Genomic DNA, 24,427 nt, shown 5'->3' with positions numbered 1-24,427 from the left:
CAGAGAGTCAAAATTTACATTTGTTTTGTTGGTGACTTGCCTTGGTTTCCTCCCAACTGTGGCTAATCCAGTCAGAGAATTCAGTGTAAATTATGTATCCTCTTACAAACCTCGTGTTTTAAAATCGTACACTAATTCTCAATCACAGCTCAGGAAACGTGTAGAAAGGTCTGCAGTACAAAAGAAGGTTTGTGCTTTCAACAGCCAAAATAACAGACACTGATCACAAGATCTGCCATTCGTCCTTCCATGACTACAATACATTTGAAACTAACCGATCCTCATTAGGATAAAGAGCAGCATGAAAATGTATACCTCCCTGAATGTAAACGCCAATGAAGTGATGTTATTGGAAGGGTGAATTTGTATTTAAAAAAACAGTGTCTGTCCTAAATACAGTACATATTGGCAGTGTGACAAATCTCAAAGCACAACTTGACAACTTCACGCAGTTTTCACTGAGAACTGAACCTTTATTAATTCTAGAAATGGAAAACTCTGTCCTACAGCTGCTTCTCCTGTGTATAGACCCAAATATGACATTTGTTAATGCCCTTCCTAGTCTTGCCAACCCTATCTGTGATAACACTGTGCACTGCTTTTGTGAAAACATTCAAAACCCTTTGACACACATTTCGTCTGGATTTCAAAGGGATCATCAAAAGAGATGGAAGAGCTGTATTTTATTCCAGTGATGATCTCCAAATACCCTGTGCTTTCAGAAGTTAATTATTAGCATTTCAGCTGAGGAAAACAGATCTAGCACAGGGACTGTATTTCTGAGCATTACTGAGAGTCCATAAATGTAGCAACAAAAAATAAAACATGATTTGGATAAATGTCCCCAACATGGTAATAAAAGCTGTTTTCCTTCCAATGCCTGAAGCTCAGCCTTGAGCTTTTATAATGTGCCAATGGTGATGGCTAACCATAGCATGAAAGTAATTTCATCTGCGAGTGAGATCTTGAGTGACGGAAATCACACTTGCTATGTGTTGCCAACAAGCCAGCCTGGACACATGCATGCATGGTGGCACCACAGTATCAATCACTATCCAGCCAGAGTTTTTAATTGGAAACACAACAGCATAATACATAACACTAGTCAAGCGTATACTGTTACTAATGATCTTTAGATTAGCTATTATGAGGAGCAAAAGTACTGGGACTCACTTAATTATTCTGTGGCTGTCTGGGCCATTGTGTCACAATATATAACTCAGCTAGCAAAAGAAATTATAATCTTGGAGGGAGGTTATGAGGGGTCTTTGTGTGCATGGGGGGGGGGGGGGACAACTTGATCCAACTTGGCAATATAACAGTTTGCTTGTATGCGCATACGGCAGCTTTATTTAATGCTGAAATAAGAACAACGTTCTAACTATGCTTGTTAAATGTGTGGTGTCTAATTATATTGATTGTGCTGCAATTTGTGTAGTTCCCCAGTGCAGACAAATGGCATTTGACAGAGTAAACGGATATAATATTGATTTGTTTATTGGTCTGTAAATATGTGAATTGCAAATTGTGACATTGGTCATTCAAACCGTGTGTGTCTGTGGTTGCACAGGGCAGGCTCAGATAGATCTACCTCCTTCCATACGTGCCCTTTTGAGTAATGGGGTGGCAGGATGGCCTTGTGCAAAGATTGTCCCATAACTGAAAGGTTACAGGTTTTGTCCCTGCCATAGCCAAAAAGCAGCAATCAATAGCATTGTGTCCTTGAGCAGCACAATGATCCGTGCTCACTCAGCCATTGTAAGTCACTTTGAATAAGAACATCACTTAATCCCTAAATTGTAAATTGTGCTGGTTTGCAGAACAGAATAAGTCTATCCTTATGTGCTTCAGATGAATACTTTAATATCTCAGCTGTTGAAGGAATTAAGTGATTCTCAATGTCTAATACAATTAACAAGTCCATGCACCATTTCTTAGTCTGAGTGATAAATAAACCCCATGTCTAGCCCACTTGTGGTGTCAGAGGATGAGTATACAGTTTAAAGACAGCTCATTTAGGATGTTTGATGTTTGTTACTCTGTATAATTTAACAGATTCTTTTTCTTATTCTTACAATTGTTTTGTTTTTCAAACAATAGACCGCATCCACATATAAAAGTGAAGTGAAGTAATTTTGAAAACTGTAGAGATGAAAAGAAATGCTAAATATAAACTGTATGCAAACTAACTGAATTTGTGTAGACTTCTCAGTTGAGGCCGAAAATGATCAACTCCTGCTCTTCATCTACTATATCTGCAAAAGTGTGTGTGTGTGTGTGTGGTGGAATACACCAAACTTATAATTTTTATAGGTTTAGTTAATTAAGTACCATTTTGAAGGACATTCTGTATGGAAACAAATGGAACAAACAATTTAGAGCTGTTGACGTGTTTAATAATCATCTTCTTGTGCCATAGCTAATTCATAAACACACAAATTGCAAACCTTATATCAGAGTTTGACCCTTATAGAAAGGATAACTGCTTCTAGAGACAGCGACCACGATCCATGTGAAAATAATGTCGATGGGGTTGATACATTACTTTCTATTGATTTTCCTGGGCAAACCGATATTCTCTGATCAGATATTGGTTAAGATGTAATTACACTACATAACACAGTAATAATAAAAAAAAAAAAAGGAAAAAGAAATCAGGCTGCTTTAAGATGGCGAAACCCCATCTAACTTACTGCAGGATGGAAAAATGAATCTGTATTTTTAAACTGAATTGCAATATGCAATATGTTTTTGTTTTTTTTAGAAGGTTAGTTAGATTTTAAGTTGTGAGCCAATGTAAAATATGTCACAAGTACTTCTAATGAAGCTGACTGTGATCCACTGTTTCAGAATAAGATTTTTTTAGTTTTAGTCTGACTTTGTTTTGGTCACAAATACTCAGTAGACTTACATTTTTAGTCTGGTAATGGGATGAGAGATGAGAGAGGGCCACGATGCTTTGTACTATATTCATACAAGCAGTATTGTCTTATCCTTTACCTCAAGTAAACTTTTATTGCTGTACCTTAAGAAGTCGATATACCGCCAAGCCCTGACCTAAATCTCACTGTTAATTCCCCTCTGGTCCAACTGCAGCATGACTTAGACTCTGTCTCTCATGCTGTACTATTCAAAGCTACTACTTGAAGTGGCTGACACTCTCGTTGATTATATCTGTACACAATGAGCAAAATATTGACTTTGCTGTCATAGGTCATACGTCTCAAAGTAAAGAGGTTGACACTTGGGTTGATTGTATCTGTACACAGTGAGCATCTTGAGGAGAGTGACTAACAAAGTAAATTTGAGAATAGCAATTGTTAGACTTCTGGTAAGATGGTGACTAGTTAGTGGTCATGTACACTAGGTTTCTGTTTTCCTTCTTTGCAGACCTGCTACTGGGTTTTTTATTTTTTTGCATTGTTTCTTTGTCCTGTTGTGCCACACAAGGAGTAATTGCAAGTGCATAAACACAAATTCTGCTTACGAAGCAGATATATACTCTACATATCTTATTAGCCCGGGTATGGGTGGAAGCCATATGATGCTGAAGCAACATATTTGACGAATGGCCACTAATGGTCCATTTATACACTTGGAATATGTAGAGCAGTTTCAGTATATAGTAGGACACAGCACATGCACAAGTACATATGAGAGTAACCAAGTAGACAGGAGAACAGATAGTTTGGATTTTTGTTGTTGGTGTTTCACATTGTTTAACTCTGTTGCACTGCCTGCAGCATAGCTGTTAATTGATGAAGACTGTTTAATTTACTGTCATTCCTTTACCTTGTGATTTCTTTGGAGTATCATGTCAGTTTGATTTAATTTTATGCCAGTTGTCAGATCTGAAAGCGATCTCCTTCTCATGCTGTGAGTGTTATCAACTGATGGCGAGCAGAGAGAAAACGGTTAATGTCGTTATGCATGCATAAGCATATTCCCTTATATATTTCACTGCTTTCCTCTGACAGCTATGGTGTCTTGTTGTGAGAACAATTAAATGAGACAAAGTCGATAGGGAAATGAAGTAGTTATTGAAGAAAAGAGACAAAAAGACACACAAAAACAACAGGCAGAGGCAGATGAATTTGAAATGAGAAGGAAAGTGGGAGAAAAGTGGCATTATTGAAGTGTCGTGTGATTGTGTTGTCTGCTCCTGTAAAACTCTTTTTCTCACACTGCTGTCCTCTGGGACCCTTATGTCTGTTTGCCAGGGGCCCAGGGACCCTGTGGTGGGGAGACATGAAACTTGTGTATAGTTTAGTTTTTTTCGGTATGATTAAGTGTTTGTGTGTTGTCTTGTGGCTGCATTTGTGCCTGTGAGTATAACACTGCTTCTGTTTTTATTGTATTTTTTATTTTTTTTTAATTGTTACATTTGTGTTTATGTGTGTGTGTGTGTCCCCGTCCCCATCCCTGCTTGGTATACATAGAGGAACCACAGTACAGGATATGCATTCTTCCCTCCCTTTTGTAGTTTTATATTTGATTTGCGAGACAACATAGAAATGATCATCATCTGACAGCACCTGTGAAAATTAAATGCTTTTCTAATTGGCTGCCTTCAGACAAATCCTTACTCATTTGCATCGTTATCTCGGATTTCCTTTGAGGACCCAAACAGCTGAAAAACCATCGACCTATAAAAATGACATGCAGTATCAGATGAAAGCACAGAATTAAATTGAAGCAGAAAGGTGGTTCTACTCACTGCTGTCAGTTTGGATGCCTTTATAGCTTCAAGTTGCTCTAATGAATATTAATAACTAAACAGATTTTACACCAAAATAGATTTTGACCAAATGCTTAAGATTACTTGAAACTGTAACAACACTTTTCCTTTATGATTGAAATGTTGGTACAGATTTGCTTTTGATTAGTTGTTTTCAAAGCAGCCAACTGGCAATTGTTTTAAACATGTCAAGAACTACCACTGCAAGTAAAATCGTAGCTTAATTTAAATTAATTTTTACTGTGCAAGCTGTAATCATTTATATTTTATGATTTTTGAGAAATGATTAGAAATGGTGCTTTTGCATATATAGCAGTTTACTTTATTATTGGGCTGGTGTAAGGAGGAAAAGCAGCTAAATATGATCCTCAAGGGTCAGTGTGTCTTTATTCTTTTTGTTTTGACCTGTAAATAAAAGCAATAATTTACCTTCTATACAACATCCACCTTTCCATTGAGAAAATACTTGACCTTTTACTGGTGACATAATTTTATTAGTCTTGCCACACAAATGGTTTTCTATTATAAATGAAACCAAAAATGATTCCATTGTTCTAAAACAACATTTTGCCTGTGTGAGTTATTATATATATAAAAAAAGAATACACCATGTTCAGCATTCTCCTCCACGCTGGTTCCCACCGCCATATGCATAATTCAATTAAAACCTATCTGGCATAATACAATAAAAGCATTGAGATCATTCCCATTGTGGTCCTTGTGGCCCATAATTACATCCCTATCTTCTGCCTGACACTGTTCAAAGTGACTTAAGGACAAAAGAAGGCCACGGGAACTCCATAAAAATGCAAATCTTAGTCACCCGTTAAATGCAAATCACACACAGATGAGATGGGTTTAAAGGGTTTTGTTGGTTGGTTACTAGAATGTTATATTTTTTTAAGCAGGAAGCAATAAAGTAGCTACCTGTTCTAAATAGATACATGCCCACCCACCATTATGTGATATAAGATTTGGATGCGTAAATTGAAAGGTCTTTTGTTGAAGGTGTGAATTTGGCAAAATGCATCTGCCTTTCCAGTGATACTGCAGCAATAAATCTGAAGTCGGTGTATCAAAATGAGGCAGCGCAGACACAGAATTATGCAAATTATTCATCTTTCACTTGTCAAAGTGTGTGTTCTTTTTCTTTGGGGGGGGTGTTTTAATTTGTTGATTTTGGACCCATCCATCATTAATACCTCCCTTCTCTTTGTGAATCTAAACTTTGGCTCCATACTGGTCTGGCTGAGCGTCCAGTCAGCCAGCTGTGCCACAAGTCACTGATAGCCTCCTCCACACACTATTGTGGCATCCAGCAGCATTTTCTCTATGCCAGGTGGCTCTCACAGATTCAGAATGGCTGATGACTCACCACCACTTTGTGTCTTCATTCCCTTTCCTTCATCTTTCCTTTTTTTTTTTTCCCAACGTAATGGCGCTAATGTTCAGCCTTGTGGACAGCTAACAGGAAGATCTGGGCCTGATGCAAACTTTATGATGGCGGAGAACGTTGTCTCTTCCGCACACTGTATAAATGTTGTTCGACACTGCACTTATTCTAACCCTGATTTAAGCTGAATTATTAATGATCAACAGGGTCAGGCATTGCGTATAGTGCTCCCCTGTGGGTGGTTGCAGGGCTCAGCTCTGCATCTGCACTCATAATATCATCACCACCCAGACTGTGCAAAACAGCCTCTCAGAAGCAGCCAAACTTTCATGTTACAAAGTACAGGGGAGTGAATAGCTGCACTGTGTGGGTGAGCCCGTTTGCGTGTGTCTCTTCGTTCGAATTTAGCATGTATGGTTGACATTTTAATTAGTGGCAATTTCCGTGTTTGTTAGGGAGATCATGTGTCAATTATGTTTCATCTTCAGCTCCAGTGTTTTAGAACAATGAACAGATGTTAATGAGAAGACAAGAAAGAAAAGATTACAGCTTATCGCAAATATAAAAACAGCTGGAATAGGCTGTGCATACCATTTACAGACATTACCGACCTTTCATGAGCCCTCACCTCATGCACATATTTAATTAAAATGTTTCTCCTAGTGTTTAGAGAAAATTTGATTTAGGCAGCCTTCAATAACTGGCAAATTGGAAGCAACTGCCCGATAAGAAACGGCCCTCTGCCTGTACACATTTAGGTAAACCCAATATATGTGCATAAGTGCCACAGGTAAATTGAACTCCACATTCCAAATAAATGCAAACTGGGTGGACCTGACTACACTTTCGAGTGCCAGAGTCTGAGTACATGTGCGAATGAGACTTCAATTTCTTTTCTACTCAACTTAAATATAAAGCTGTGTGTTTTCAATATGAATAAAGTATTCATTGATGGTCAGAAATGGACAATTTTATCCGTTACTTGTACAACACATTGTCTACAAAATGTGTATTGTTCTGAATACTGTCTGAAGTTTTTGATGTCTCTCCAAGATGTTTAACATCAATTCAGAGCAATTTGCCAGGTTTAGAGGTGTTTATATGAAGGTTTGCAAGAAGTATTGTTCCTGTAATTCACTGCCAGGTTCTTCAAATTATAGGTTTTAATTTGTTGTTTGCCAAATAACTTTTACTGATGCAGTTATTTGGAGATTTTAGTACCCTAAGAGTGCAAGCAGACCCCTCAAGGATGCAGGCAGATCCTCTGTGTAGGCGTGCATTCCTGTGTTCTTCCAAATGCAGCATCCAACAAAGTGCTACAGTTTGCAGAGTTCACACTACTGTGTTTTATTGTTGTATTGCCAACAATATTTACTTTTTAATATCAACACTGATAAAGTAGGACTCGTGGAACATTTGGTATATGTATTTTTTATTGCAACTACAAAATCACAATCAGGAGTGAATTCAGGCCTTTTAGAAACGGTCTTTTTTCTGTTGAGCTCGCACAGACACAACAGAAAAAAACAAGAAAGCATCCATTAGGATAGTGCATGAATATTAGATAAATACTCTATTACACTTTTTTTTTTTTTTTTTTTGCATGACAGTGAGGGATGTCTGCTCTTTGTGGTTCTTCTGTCTGTGGTTGTGGTTGTCTACACACACGTGTGTGTGTGTGTGTGTCTGAGTCATTTTCTCCATGGCTCTACTTCATAAGATATTTACATGGCCATCTATAATGGATTGTGATCTGATTGAAGCTGAGTGTTCCCATCTTGCCCCCTTGGTGAACTCACCACCCAAGCGCCAGGTTTTAAAGAACTTGGATTCAGCCTCATTTTAGTTTGCACAAAACAGTACAGCATAGAGTGAAGTCATAGCATTTGAGTTTTTTCTTTAAAATTTTGCTTTCTTTAGTTTTATGCATACAGTGTTGTTAGGTACTTTTTTTTTCCTTTTGGTAAATAATTACAATGTAAATGTCTGTGCAACTTTGCGAAGTCCCAAATTGTGGCAGTGTGTAGTGCAACAAGAATTCTTCCTAAGAATCTGGCAGTTCCAAAGTATATTACAGTATTTTCTTTTGTATCCATATCGTCACTTTTATATAGGTTTGTGACTTAATCTCCTGTCAGAGGCACATAACACATAAAAGCAATAGCGTATTCATATATACATTGTATTTTAGTACAAAGCAAGCTTCATCATAATGCACAATTTATCGTTCAAACCAGGGGTTTCAGATTCTCGGCATTAAGGGCTGTATCCTTGCTTGTTTTCCAACTATCCTTGCACAATCCTGATCTTCCAGCTTCTGATTGATTGAAGACACCTGATCCAGGTAATCAGCACTGGGCAGTGCAGGGATAGTTGGAAATCAAGAAGGGTTCATAATGTCACTTCTTCAGGTGATGTGAAGCCATAGTTAACTTCACAGTTTCACTGGTACTTCTGAATTGTCGTTTGCTGAGCTGAAGGACTAGCTGAAGTTGCTAGTGTTACCACAAGCAGCTACAAGTAGACTTTTTATCTGCTTTGGATTTTGTTTTTTAAACTTAAATGAATCTCTCTTGGGCACAAATAGATATGGTCCAACTGTGATTTCACTATTTTCATCCCACTTCTGTTTTCAGCATTTTAATCTAAGATGATAATGTAGCAAGCTGCCTCGTAGCTGTTAACAGACTCTTATGCTTATATTTCACAGCACTCTGCAGCGCTTCTAGTCGTGAAAGTTATTGTACTATTTACTATTGAGGTATTAAAGCTTAATTAAAGACAAATTCATACCAGCATTCCAGATGTAAATTAAACTCCATGTTCTGCAGACTATGTGAGATCAGTCTCACACTTGTGTGTAGATTCTCAAGTCAGCACAAACGGTGTCCTCACCTTTTTAAACCAACAGCACGTTGTATTTAGTGTGCTGCTTGTGTTAGCCTAATGCCCTCTAACTGTTGAGCCTAGATCCAATTTGGGTTCAAAATGTATCTGAGCAATAGACATATTTTTTGTATTCATGTTTTCTTATAAAAAAACTGTCTGTTTCATAAAGCCCTAAATCCCTGATCCTCAACACATTCACCTCTATTTACATACGTCCTCCTCCTCCTTTATCACCCACTAGCCATTTCTGTCGTCACGTTATATATCATACAGGCAAACAGAAGAGGCACATGCACACAAAAAACACAGGTTTGTATTTCTATTTTTGTTTCATTGGCATAATACAATTCTTAGTCCCCTACTGTAGCTCTAACCATCACAAGTAGAAGCCCAATTCTAACCTTACCAGGATACAAACACACAAACATGCTACACACACACACTGACCGCTCAGTGGTGGTCCCTCTGATGCTTGGCCTCCATTCATTTCACCAGCCGCACTCCAGTCAGCCATCCCATCACTTTCTCCCTACATGGTTCCTACTGCTCTTTGAATCCTTGATCCTCCCCTCTTCTTTTCCCATCTCTCGTTCCTTTCCTCCCCCTGTCACCTTTCTGCCATCTCTCACCTGTCTGTCCTCTTACAACCCTGGTCTGTGTCCTCCTCCTCATCTTCCTTCACTTTATTTTATTTTATTTTTTTATATATGGAAGATTCAGCAAGGTTGATTTGTCTTCTATGGTCACATTCCTGTGATAGGCAGCAACCCAGAAGTGAGAGTAAAATGTACCGTTTCTACAGTACAATGTAGATGTAGGACAAAATCAAGACTACAAGGTTGCACAGCACTGTGTATATATTTATATATTACGCAAAGCTTTACTCTGCATCAGAATATGTTTCAATCTTTGACAGGGTTTGATCATCAGATGTTTTTGTCCTAGCAGTGCAGTAATTAGGAGAAAATAGAGACTGTGAAATATAAGTAATGTTTGAAAAATGTTCACCTGCAAAATAGGTTTTATTAAAACTCCGTGAACTCACAATGGGGGATAGTAATAAGGCCTAAATTAGGAACAGTACTAGACAAGGTCTGTCAAGATTTGTTATTTTTGCAGGGAACAAAAAGCCGAACTGACATCATAAGGCCAACGCAATTCAGGCAGCAGGGTATTAGGCTATTGGTCCAGAGGCCAAGAGGTCACCTTTCCCACTCGTCTAACCACAGCTTCTTCTCCACCTCTTTTTATTCATCCTTCATTTTTTTCCCCTCAGGCCTCCCCTTCCAACTTCCTTGTCCTTTGCTTTGCTGTCTGTCTTCTCCCTGTCCTTCTGTCTGCCCTGACTTTTGGAGCCATGACAGCCAGCTGTCAACACGACGCTGGCTCTCCTGACCACCGAGCTGACCCGACAGCAGCACTGATGAGATCACTCACTGAAAGTCCCTCCCTGACCACAGCTCAGTAGGGCAGTTGCTCTGTCTTATTTATTCATTAGCTTCCTTGTTTGTTGTTGTTGTGTTTGTGAGGTTTTGTATTTAGTTTTTCTCGGTGCGTGCCTGACTCGTTGACTTTTATTTCCTCCCGATGATTTAAATCTAAAAAGAATAAATATATATTTGACTTATTTTTCCACGATGCCTTTTAGAAACCTTGAGGCAAATCATAATTTAAACATTAGACCTGCCAGTTGTATAACAAGGGAAAAGAGTTTTAATGTTTTATTCACTACTTCTAATTCTGGACTGTTCTGTTTATAGCTCTGACTTTACCTATCTGCTTTGGCATTATCCTTATCATTGCAGTTACTGCAGCACATGCCTGTTCATTTGAGAAGCATCGTGTGTGAATTGAGTACCTGTCACAGCTGTCATGGTGCAAGCAGGTGCTGCTGAAGCCTCTAGTGACTGAGACTCTTTGAACAGCACGACCATCAGTGCCGAGGCATTTGCATCTGTCTATATTAAATGGCATAATTTTCATACTTGTACTCGGACTTAAACTCTCGTGTCCAATATTGACTTTGTTTCTGCACTTTTTTTGTGCTTTTTCCGTTTAATTTTTTTTGTAGTGAGATGTGCTTTCAGAATAAACATGGTCCTAGTTCCTACATTTTTAAAGGTTGATGTATGCTGTAACGAAAGCACTGGTCACAACATTCGTAAACCTCTTGGTGTGTTTTTTTTCTCCGTTTTTATTGTTAATAAGCTGAAGACATTTTGACATGTCACAGTAGGATTAAAAGAAGACGACAGTAGGATTACTTTTTCTTTCTTCTTCTCCTTTCAGCTGTTTCCTTTCAGGGGTCTTCACAGAGAATCATGTGCCTCCATCTAACCCTTTCCTCTGCATCCTCTTCTCTCACACCTACTAACTTAATTTCCCCTCTCACCACATCCATAAATCTCCTCTTTGCTCTTCCTCTAGACCTCCTGCCTGGCAGCTCCAACCTCAGCATGCTTCTGATATATTCTGTCACTGAACATGTTCAAACCACCTCAATCTGGCCTCTCTGACTTTATCTCCAAAACATCTAACATGAGCTGTCCCTCTGATGTCCTCATTCCTGATACTGTCCATCCTCGTCTCTCCCAAGGGAGAACCTCAACATCTTAAGCTCTGCTACCTCCAGCTCTGCCTCCTGTCTTTTATTCAGCGCCACTGTCTCTAAGCAGAAAAACATCTCTGGTCTCACCAGCGTCTTGTACATCTTTCCTTTCATTCTCGCTGATACTCTTTTATCACACAACACACCTGAAACTTTTCTCCACCCGTTCCAACCTGCTTGCACTCGCCTCTTCACCTCTTTTCCACACTCTCCGTTGCTCTGAACCGTTGACCCTAAGTACTTAAAGTCCTGCACCTACTTCACCTGGCTCCCTGTAACCACCGTTCCACCTGGCTCCCTCTCATTGACACACATGTATTCTGTCTTACTGCGGCTAAGCTTCATTCCTCTGTTTTTCACAGCAGACCTCCACCTCTCTAAATTTTCCTCCACCTGCTCCTTGCTCTCACTACAAATCACAATGTCATCTGCAAACATCATAGTCAATGGAGATTCCTGTCTAACCTCATCTGTCAGCCTGTCCATCACCAGAGTAAACAGGAAGGGGCTTAGACCCAATCCTTGATGCAGACCCACCTCCACCTTGAACTCCTCTGTCACACCTACAGCTCACCTCTGGGGATGCTCTGCATCACTTCATCTAGCTCACTCCAGGCAGAACCACTAACAACCTTGAACATCAAGCCTTGAATTTCAAGTTTTAGACTCATCAACCTGTCTGATACTCTTTTCACCTTCAGAACATTCCTCTCAAACTCCTCTTTCAGGATAACTCCTACCCCATTTCTCTTCCTATCTGACCCATGGTAGAACAACTTGAACCCTGCTCCTAAGCTTCTAGCCTTGCTACCTCTCCACCTGGTCTCCTGGACTGGCACAAGAAGACACTGGCGTGTTTCCCCTTGTGGTTGCATTTCCCAGTAGGATTACAACAGTTGTAAATAATAAAATGAATTGTGGCTGAATTTAATGGCCCTGGAATTCGCCATAGTGAGTCGCTGTCGCATGGTTTCACCTGAACTTACAGTAACTGTCCTTAAATATCAGTTTTATTTCAAAGGTGAAATGTAGTGGGTTCTCTTTTTGTTAATATTGTGACTTTAACTGAAAATAAATCTATCTTTCAATTGTTTTTAGGCTTGGGGTTGGCTGTGTCTGTGGTTCTATAAAATGACTTGATGATCTTTAATAACTCCATGATTGACTTATCAGAAGCAGAGCCTTTCCCAGACATCTCTGGTGCTATACCGCTTAGAGAAGCTTCCTTTTTAAAACTGAGAGCTCTATAGAAGATTTAAGACCAGTTTGTAGCTTTCAGTACTGTGGGTCAGTATTTTTCCACTTTTTTGTATGATTCACAAAGATAACCTAAATGTTTAAGCATCTATGCAGCCCTCCAGATTCGCCCTAGTGTTTCATTTCAGAGTTGAATATTGTTTCTGTCTCAGTCTGTGGTTTTGTTTTTCGCAATCTTTCTTCCTTCATCTTTCTTATCTCTCTCCTCATATTCCCCTCAAAAGAAATAGTCTGTGCACCATTTTGTGTTTTCAGGACCACAAAAAAAAAAAACATCTCAGTGGTCCTTAATTATTTCTGCAGAAACTCTCTATGGACTTTTTCATAACCCAACAGAATTTAATACAGTTCTGGCATTATATTTGACATTTTGTGGCTCTGTATAAAGGCAATAGATAGTTACTTTTTATTTCCCTGGGATTAGTCATCGTTGTCACTTTGCAACATCCTCACCCCTGTTTTATGTGGCTAAATTCATCTCTGCTTAATTGGATCAGTTTATTTACTCTCCTTGTGGTATTAGGTCTGACTCATTGTTCATGTAATTGGATTTTCCTTCCTCTACATGTGCCCTTAAAACGGACAAGGAGCAGGCAATCCACATGTCTGCAGCATCAACTCAGCACAAAGTTCCCATATTACTGAATGCCGGGCACAATTGCATCCTCCTACAGTCTTTACAGCATCTGCCTTTTTTCGAGACATCAGTGAAGGTTACTGCACAGTGGATGACAGAGGTTTTTATAGGTCCACACAAGCCATTTCTGTCTAAGAGTCCTTTAGAGTGTAAACCTGGAGGCAATTGAATCTTCTGTATTACAAATCTGTAAACCTATTTCTATGAATACAATAGCAAGTACTAACAAGCCAGCAAGTCCCACTTGTTTATTTACTGTCAGGTATATTGTGACTGCAGTCCAATACCATTACCATCAGAATAATGCTGCCATGGTAATTGTGTGGGAACGTCGGCCAGGTTTTTTATCCGCTCATTCCCTATAGTTTTTTATTTTATTGCCTCTCTTTAGCGTCCAGACAAGGTGTTGGTTGTAAGCACTGCAGCTGCATCTACAGATTGAGATTGTGCTGTAATGTAAAATACCTTTGCTGTTCTGCACCGTACAAATATATTTCAAACCTCAGTGACAAGTCACCAACAACTTGGTTAATATTATTTCTGTTTGTACTACATATTTTTACATATTCATAAATTATGCAAATAAATGGTACAGAAGTAAATGGGCGTTGATAAATTCATGCTAGCATAGAGACATAAAGAAACATTAATAGGGGATTTACTGCATCTATATCTGCTTATGGTATTTATTCTTCACTCCAGCATTCTCTTAAGTGCAAAGCAGCTCAGGACAAGATGAAGTAAAAAGCTCCATATCACAGGACTATTACCGCCCATTGTTTAGCAATAACAGTACAGATCATGTAAATTTTAATCTCGTGTGAATCCTCAATTTCTATCAAGACTTAACTCCTCTTGATAATAACAATAATTTGCAAATGTCCATCCCAAAATTTTATTTTCTGTGTGATTCTGTTCCTCTTTTAGATGGAAAATGTAATAGACATCAGCAGGTTATTCATAAAGTCCTGTGAGGCCTCCGTGAATCAGCTCAGTGTGCAAAAGATCACATATGCATATATAATGCCTTTCTTGTTTTTTTTTGTAAAGAATCATTTTTGAATCCAGAATCAACATGAGTCTAATCATGAGTTTGGCAAAGATTTACGACCCTACTACCCAATTTACTGTTTTCAGCTTTTTATTCAGGAGAATTTTAGGATTCCAGTGCATGTGTGAAAGAGGCTTTAGTTAAATGCGTTTAAAGCATAGTATTATAAATAAACTTATATCTAAGAGGTCTTAGAAAGTAAATAAGTGTCCTGGCCAAAATCTATACCATGAAGACAAAATAACCCTCCAGTCAACTCCATGAAAAGCTTATTGAAAAGCAGAAGTCAGAGGATGGAAACAAGAACATTTCTTAGCCATTTCCCAGTGTCGTCCATCTTGGCTGCTGAAGCTTGTAACTCTTTTATAGGAAGACTGTCTTGGTGACCTCCACAATTCAGTGTTGTAAATAAATAAAGGGTGATACTTCCAACTCTGGTGAAATTTATTTTCCTTCTATACCCACTGCCTCCTGTTTAAAGTTGGGAAGACATTGTACGTATGTGTTTTTTTTTTTTTTTTTTTTTTTTTGACTATCAGAATTAAAAAAAAACATTTAGCCTTTCCATTGAATAAAATGCAATTTTAGAATTTCTATTTTCAAACTAGTGGAAAACTGGAGTTTAATGCAACATTTGGTTATTCATTATTAAATTTTGAACCAACACATCGCTGATACACAAGACAACGACACATTAGCTTAGACTGAAGCCCTTTTTATCGTAGTGCAGAGAATCATTTTTCCTTCATCTTATGATTTCAGATATAGTCAATAATATTCTGCCTCTGTAAATGGGGACCGAGGATTTGTTCAAAACACTATCTCTGTCTAAAGAGAGCATTAAGCAGCCAAAGCCCACCCAACATCAAAAGCTTTTACAAGCCGAGTGCGACAGCGTAGCCTCTTGATCTTCTCTCTCTTACCTTTGTTCCTCACCTATTCGGCCTCTCACCTTGCAGGTGCTATTAGTCATCTTGGCTGTGGGAGTGAGGCCATCGGGGGCACTTGGTCTCTGTTCTCCCAGAGCCCTGCAGAGAGGGAGGTGCAGGTGCAGTGTCAGCAGAAATACCGAATATACTGTAGCGAGATGTATAAATAGAGAGATAAATAGCAAGAAGTGAGAACAAGATGAGGCTGAAGATAGATCAAAGGGATTAAGATGCTGATAATAAACAGGAGGGTGTAGGAGAAGCACATTGGGAAGATTGTATAGTGTTGGAAAAACGGTAATTTTTACATAAAGTGGAACACCTGACCGAATTCACCATTCATTGTCTTTCTCACACATATGCACATTTGCAGACACAAACACAGAAATAAATTTAATTTAGGCCTTGAAGATTGAAATATTATGGCTACAAATAATTGCGAATGGGACACAGTAGGAACATTTCTTTTTTTCAAACACTTCATTTGTACACTACAGACTCCTGAAATGTGAGGGGGATTTTTTTTTTTTTTTCTCTCCCGGCAAGATTATATTTTCCCCACACTCCCATGCTCACTCAAACCTACTGCGGAAAAATACATTTGAGAGCTTATTTCATCCATGGCCATGCTGGCATTAATGTGAAAATATGAAGGTGGCAGCTGAAGAGCACTGGTGCTCAGGCACTATATTGCTGTAGCCTTAGTTGTAGCTGCAGCAGGCTCAAAATTGCAGTAAATAATATGGCAGACGGTGTGAACCATCTTTTGAGTGTCAGATCAATCAAAAGTATGTGGGCATTTTTTTTTTTTTTTTTTTTTTTTTTTTTTTAAAGGGCACTTTTCTACAACAGGCTTATAAAAATACACTTGCATAAAACTACACTAAGTCAAGTAGGAAATGGCAAAACATACTCTGGGACTTTGATCCCTATGAAATTGGAGTAGATGGTGTGCAGGTGGCACTTGGTGAAGGTTGCCTGTTGTTTTCATGAAGTACGGCACTCAGCTTTATTTGACTATAGATGCAGACACATCTAGTTGAATGAAGTAATGTTTCTTATTAATTTTCTCATGCAACCATAGAATTGTCGCTATAAACCTTGGGATCCTGGGATTGTTTACCAAACTTGCAACCCCCCCTGACTTGAGATTAATTTGGTGACACTCTCAAACCAAACAACAATATCTTGCCCATTACCGGTTTTTCTTCATACCTAATTTTAGGAGGCCGAATTCGCCTATTTGACACAAGAGCAAGTACTGTCATCATCTCACGTTCATTTGCAGTCCCTTGGGACGGACAGCCGACAGTGAGGAACATATACCTGTCATACTGTACCCACAGTGACCATGTGACTGACAGCTGCCCGGTGTGAATTCTAGCTCACTCTGCTCTCACAGGTTCTTTGTGTTGTCAAAGCCTTGTTCTCCCAGATGGTTCACCAGCTTTTTTTGGTTCCCTCACTTTTACTTTGCTTTCTTTCATTTAGTTATTTTTTGGTTTCACTTCTTTACCCTTTGTTCACTCACATGCCATATTGCTCAGTGAAGACGTTACTTTATCTCAACATCAAAATTAGCAGTTGTACTGCAGAAATGCTTTGATCTCAAATTTCATGAATATGATAATCTGCCTGTTTGAGTTTATTTTGTAAACATGTTTTTTTGCACATCATTGGCAACAAATGTCAAATGGTTGAGTATTTTTATTGACTTGATTGTAGCTTCTGCTCTCCGTGAGTCTTTACAGAAGCTAATCTTTCTCTTCACTTGATGCGGGACACATGTATTGCAAAATGTCTTGAGTTTTACAGCAAATTCGTTACGCGAAAGTTTGACCTTCTTCCATATGTGACCTTCTAATATGAAGGTCACATACTAGCCGCTCACAAAATCACTAAATAAATCCCTGTTTGCAGCATTTGAGATTGTGTGAGAGTCCTAGGTAACAATATTAGCAGCAGCTTTCAGACCTGCACTGGAATTCAGACATTCTCCAGACTTTGTCAGGGGTGGGTGTATGTGTGAATGCAGACTCCCAAGTCTGTTGCCCCTGACATTACTCAGATTTTCACAGCCAGCCCCCTAGTGCAGAATCCAGATTGTCTTCAACAGAGCTCATTTGTGAATAGAGGAGATAATACGTCGGAGAATTAACCATGAGTGGCTGTTGTTGACGTTAGTTTTGTGCGACTGCTGCGAAACTGGGCAAATTACAAATGACCCAAGATACTGATTCATTCATACGAACACATCATCACCTATGGAACTGAAAGGACAATGAAATTGGTGGTTAAGGGCAGACCTGGAAATCGTCAAATAAATTTCTGTGGTATACGACCAGATTAAAAAGCAAAATACTCTGCCCCCTGCACGAAGTGCCCAAGCACTATGTCCCTATGCTGGCTACACGTCTGAAAGGGAATCTCCAGAGAATGTCAGGAACTGATCCTCTTGAAATTCTCTAGAGTTCATGTCTGAAACAGGCTTTTGAGACCTGAATGTCTTTGTGGTGTGGCCACACATACACAGGGATCAGAAGATCAATACAGGCCTATCAGCTGAACCAGCCTATTGAGCCCAGTGATGTTTAGTCTGAGGTGCAATCCGAATATCCCTGCTGTGTGGAAGCTGAGTCAGCCTTTCTTCCTTCCCTGCACTGTGACGGTCTCTTGTAGGAATCGTTGTTTTTTTTTCTCCCAAATTAGAATTAGTCGTGTCAGTCCATTTTACACTTTTTGTTTTTCTATTTTCTCTGAAAATGGTTCAGTTAAAATTGTTATAGGCATTTATTCTTAACTGCCTTGAGAAAATAGACAATAGATTTGTCAATAAAAAGTTTAAAAATAAGTTTTTTTTTTAACTTCCTCTATATGGTGGGTCATGTTTTATTCAGTCCCAGTATTGCAGCTTGACGTAAGTAGGTGTGAAGGCCTTCTATACACTTCAGTATCTGTGTTTCTCTATAGATGTGCCTGCATTCTGCATAATTGGACAATTTGACTTTGTAAGAGGTAGTTCTTCTGTTGATGCATTAAATAATAAATCAGTAAATTTAATAAAAATTGTAACGTAGAAATAAAATCAGCTAATAAAATCTTGTTTTGTCTTTATTCTATTCTTGGGGTCCTGTAGTATTTTCTGTCCTCAGTTTGCATTATAATAAAACATCTTTCTGAGTACAATGGAGCTCACTCTACAGTTTGTACTTATTTGTGTGTATGCCACAGCATATCTCACCTAGCACCAAGGGATGCTGTTGGCTATTGATATTCCAGCTCAGTGTGCATGTCAGAAGCGCTTTGTCCAACTGTGCGACACAGGGGAGACAGTGTTTGACGGCGCGTCTCTGAATTTAATTATCTACAGCTGCTTCAGAGCAAATAGAATGATCTGTAGGATCAGCAGATGTGACAGAGCTTTTCTTGGGCTGCATAACACGTGTCCATAAACAAGTACTTCATACACATGCATACTCTGCGTACACATGCTATACAGCTGTAATCGCACAAGTGAATTGCAGAGATGAAACGAGGACACTTTCAGGTCTTAACCACATTCGACAAAATCTGTCTGCCAGCGAAAACTGTTGACTCTGTTTCTGCAAATGTCACATACTGATAGCTGGAAGAATCTTTAACTGCAGCTTCTGTTTCTATGGATCAGGTTGGTTTCTAACATGGTAATGCTGCAGGCAGCAAATCCCACATCAGCAGGGCAAATTTTCTTCCAGTCTTATTAATAGGAAGCTCTGCAGTGTCCCTCTGTCTGTCCGAGGAAAGTGTCTTTAAAAACAACAACCCCTCCTACGTGCCTGGATCAAATACTAAATAAACTTTGAGATTGCTTTTAAATGTTTACCGAATTAAAGAGCTTTAGTTTAGCCTCGGGTATAAATATATCAAGGCATATTTTAGTTGCTAAATGGAGTGAAGGTTTAGACATAAGTCCTCTGCTTTCAGAGTGAAGTGACATATTCAAAGTCTTGTTCTCCGTGTGTGTGTCTCTGTGTGTGTGTGTGTGTGCGTGCTGTGTTCTATATGCCAAAGCACTGCGCAGCAAATATGTGACTACATATATACGGATGGTATAGTAGGCTTGACTCTAAATTCAAATTACTATTGGTTTCATCACAACGATAAAGCGAGCGCAGAGATTGACAAGATCGTAGCCACTTCTGGCAAAAGAAACGGCAGTCAGGCAGACATTTATGCTGTGCCTCCAGTTATGCTCTCATCCACTTAGTCTTGCATAAAAGGAAATGAAAGCGATGGTGTATCTTTTCTAAGAATTGTTATAAAGATGAGGCTTCGTGCTTTGTACAAATTCCTTATGTCCCAATGCATCGAGAGCATTTCTCACAAAACATGTCCTGGAAAATGTTTAGTTATCGTGGACAATGCTTGATCTGAATTTCCCTAAAACCAAAAGGACCTTTCCACCAGATGGAAATTGACAAAGAGTCAGAGAAAGGAGACTTAGTGTGCACATGCGCCGCAAATAAAGCCAAAAAAGACAGGACGAGAGAAACGAGTGACAGAATTAGAAAGGCTTGACACGGGATGGTCAGCCTGGCATTGTCTTGGCAGCCTAGACCGCCTGAACTTGTAAGAGCCATTTATAAACATTGTGCCGGCAGCTTAGACCTGGAGGATTATCAAGTAACACTTTTAGCTTCTTAAGCAAGCAACAATTGCAGCCAACATGGTCCAAGAGGGCATTAGACAAAGGACTTACAGCAAAGGACATAAGAACAAGGACTTAACTAAATGTCAAACAGCTTTGGTTTTGAAAATGTAACTTTTTTTTTGAGCCATTGTCTATTGTTGGAAAAGGCGAAAGCGCAGAGTGGGAGAGAACGACACGGATGAAGAAGGAAAAACCGGCACCGGTGGGTAACTGCCGCTGGACGTTTGTAGTTAAGCGTTTAATCTCCCACGCTTGGAGAATACAAACGATCTTGTAATCGTCCCTGACCTTGACATGATCAGCAAGGTCGCAAGGGAACTGGACTATTTTGCATTTCCCACAGATGCTTTGCAGAGACATGCAGCACAATTAGTACACTGGATAAAGAGGAATTGTCTTACTCCCCTTCTTCTCTCCTCCTCCTCCTCGGGGGTATTTACCTGGCACCCCCCCAACCCCAACACTTCATTACGCAGACGCTAATGCTTAATTATGATAAAGGAGTAGTCAATGCTTCCAAGTCTGTTCAGACTGAAACTATTGTTTTTATCTGCCAGTGTGGAGATTGTGTTATTATTAATACATTAAAAAGGTAGTTTATAAAATGATAAACCTTTATTAAAAATGTCCATTCCTAGATATTAAACCCTGAAAGATCAAAGCTCGAATGAAAGACATTAGACACTGTTAATTATTAAAATGTGTAATTTAATGAATGCATGGCCTAATCATGTTACTGGCATCTCTGTGGTTGACTTTTGACAATGCTCCTGAGTATGCAAGGACAGACTGAAGACCAGGATGTATGCATGTCTGCATACTGACACCTCAAATTGAGTAGGAGGGGCTAGTGTATAAATGTGCTTTATTTATTTTAGTGTGTTTGTACCGCGGCCCTGAAATCTCCTTTATGTAATTAAAGGACTTTTGTCCTCCGCCAGCAGCGCATTACCTCTATTATTGAATATGCTGAGAGTTAAGATATGATTATACTCCAGTCAAATTCAATTTCTGTTTTCAGCAGCTTGATTATAAAAGCCTTGGCTCTTTTAAGTTAAGCCCTTATGGTTTTTAGGTGTATGACATGCGGGGATAATGGAGCTGACCCTTTCTCAGCATCTTAACAGACTCGACCTTAAATCGCCATCAACACAGAGGCTCCCAAGTCCCCTTGGGATCTGGTCTGCTTTCGTAGTATGAGTTAAACTGCTTTCGTAGAATCCCATATCTAAAAAGTAAATAATTTTACAAGCAGCAGCATTCGATTTTGTTTTTATTTATTTATTGTTTTGGATTTAATTAAACTAGAATTATAGCTTCGCTTATTTTTACCATTTAAAGTGTTCCACTCCTTGACATTGAGTTTAATTATGGGGTGTGATTTATTTCTCAGAATGCTTCTGCCTAACATTTGGTTTGTACACTGTGGTTTCCATGGCAAATAATGGGACTAAACAAAAGAGACCCAATGCTCGAAAATGTTAAAGAAGAAACTGCTGAACCTCAAATAGGACAGTTGTGGGTTAAGCAGCATATGTTTCTCCAAATCCTTTTTAAGTTGTTCTACATTAGTGGAAACTTTATAAATGTGTAAGTTAACCATGATGTCAGCATTAAAGCACCACAACACCACCACTGAAGCTGGCTTGTATTTTTAAATGGTGGAGATTTAATTTGCATTTTTGGATGCAGTAACTGTTTTCACTGACGATGGTTTTTAGCTGTGTTATTTAGCCCTTGTGGTCAGTTTGTTTACATGCACTAAAGTAACCAGGTTACAGTCAGCTCTCCCAGACAACCCTAACCCTGACTGCGGAGGAGGTCACTAACAGATCAATGCTGCTTCGTTCTTAAAACAAAGTCTGCCCAAAGTCCGACAAACAATTTGTCTGAGTTTCTGCTTTTTGTATTCAGACAGTTCAAGCTGTGCCCCTCCTTTTTTCTTCCTTTCTGTTCCCCTGTGTTGTCACTCAGCAGCAGCATGAACACAGCCAATAAAAAAAAAAATAGAAAGCAGCGTTTTCCGTGCCTTCACAGATGCCATCTGTTAGCCATGCTTCTAAAACAAGTCTTGAGGTGGAGAAGAAATCCGATTACTCATCTGCTGCATGTACACATGGATTTCCAGTACCTAGGTTTAAGTGCATATACACATTGTTCCCCAGTTACCTGAGAGAGCTGATTGGTTAAGTGCATGTAAATGCTAAAGATTTTCGTAACAGTCATGTTTCATTTTAAACGTCCTGAGTCACAGAGATTTCTCTGGATATTCAAAATCTTTTGAGGTTTTGTACAGTAGAAGATAAAATCCCCAAATTCTTTGCCTAAGTGGTTTTTCAGCATAGTGAACCTTTCTACATTCATACTTCTGCAGTTATAAGCCTCTGTAGGAGGCTCTTTTTATATTTGAGCAACATTTCTTAGTTTTTGATATGTTGTTGTGCACTAATAAACTAAGTTGGTTATAGGTAAATAATTTGCTATATTTTAAAAGAGGATTTTATTTAATTTATTTTGCCCAGTATCCCAACTTTACTTTAAATTTTTTTTACCTAAGGCAAATAAACTGAGCCGTCAAATCACAATTCCGGGTCAAGAGTATGAATTCAGCAAAGGTCAGTCCAAAGTTGAGCGCCTGGCTGGATCAGCACTTTTTGTTGTACTTGCTTTAAGTGCAAATACAGTAGATTAAATCAGGGGAGAAAGCAAGATGTCCTAGGCAGGGAGTGATGATTATGCGAGTGTGTGCATTTGTCTGTGTGTGGGTGTGTATGTAGGGCAAGGGCTGGCACAGGAAGTGGTTGTAATCAAGATCAGTCCCTCCAGGTTTTTGCAGCCCCTTTAATGATTGTTGTGGCTTACAATGCTTCTTTTTTAAATTATGATGCATGTTGGCAGTGTTGTCTTATGTTTAAAAATGCAAGGTTGTACAGGATTTATGGGGGATTTATTGAATTAATTGTTGCGATTGCAACAGCGCACATTCACGGAGGGCACGGAGAGTATGATGAGCTGTGTGTAGTCCCATTTTGACGGGGACCCGCGTAGGTAAGGCAGAAGGTGTAAGCTCCACACTGCATTTGCAATGCACCTACACTCTCAGGTATTTGTACCTTTTTGAGTGTTTGTATATGGATTTGCACATGTATGTGTGAGCGACTGCTTAGAGGTGTTAATAAGGACACCTGGATGTTTTATTTGGAGGAAGTTAGATTAAGGATTCTCCTTGTTAGCGCCGACTTAAAACTGTGATCCAGACTGGAAGTGTTTGTTCTGAGTTTACGCTTTTTCTATTTCTGGTGCATACTGTGTAATACATCTTGTTACTGAGTTTCCTTTTTTCAAATTTGTTTCATTCAAGGTGATTGTAGGTCTTATTTTGATTTTCTGCAAGGCAGGGGACATATTGGAATCTTTTTGTACATACATTAAGGGGATTTATGCCATTTCATGAAAATCCATTCATGAATATATTAAGTGTTACTGGTGAGAAAAATGGTTTTCCTCGTTTTTTTGTTTATGGTTTTATTTTTTTCAGCAGGATGACATAACACAAATTCAAACAAAATCTCCTTTAAGTGAAGTATGGCTTGGGTGTTTCCTATACAGCATTTAATAATTGCTGGTCTCAAAGTGTCAGTTGATCAGCCATTAGTACTGGCTGAGGAGGAGATGAAGCCCCTGATGATGCTTTAAGTCCAAGTAGGGTGCTAAGAAATTTGCTATTATAATATCACTGAATGTGTTATTATACCCTAACAATGTGGCTGCTGATCCCTGAAAACCAAAGTGAAGTTCACTCATGCTACTTGTAGGTGACAGATAATTGCAGACTTTGTCCATTAACATGTACAAACGTCTTTGCAGCCATGCACTGTTGAGACAACTTTAATCTTGGGGTTTTTACTTGGAGATTTTACTACCAATTTGACTTTAATGTTTAGCTGTTAAGAATGGAGGTGACAGAGAAAAACCGCTGATGGCTTTTCAAAAGATACTTTTATATTTCGAGTTGTTTAGAGACGTTTCTTGCCACCAGCTATACAGTACTAGAAATCAGTATTTTATTTTCAAATAGAGTGAATCTGCTAGGTATGAATCACCAGTGACACATTATTCTTCTCTAAGCCCCAAATTAGAGGTCTGTGCGGAGACGGATGTATTTAGCTTTTGCAGTGTGCGAACCTGGCTGATCTTTATTCAGTTTTTTATCTTTGTGACTCAGTGAGTGTGTG

At 39.0% G+C, this 24,427-nt stretch overlaps 1 protein-coding gene across 1 annotated transcript in view; it reads left to right on the top strand.

The window, feature by feature from the left end:
* fstl4 (follistatin-like 4) overlaps nt 1-24,427 on the top strand; it is a 186,505-nt gene that overhangs the window by 49,913 nt on the left and 112,165 nt on the right. The gene's annotated exons all lie outside the window — the stretch shown is intronic.

Source organism: Channa argus, chromosome 22, assembly GCF_033026475.1.
Source record: "Channa argus isolate prfri chromosome 22, Channa argus male v1.0, whole genome shotgun sequence".
Taxonomy (NCBI): Eukaryota; Metazoa; Chordata; class Actinopteri; order Anabantiformes; family Channidae; genus Channa; species Channa argus.
This window is presented reverse-complemented; position numbering and strand designations above follow the sequence as displayed.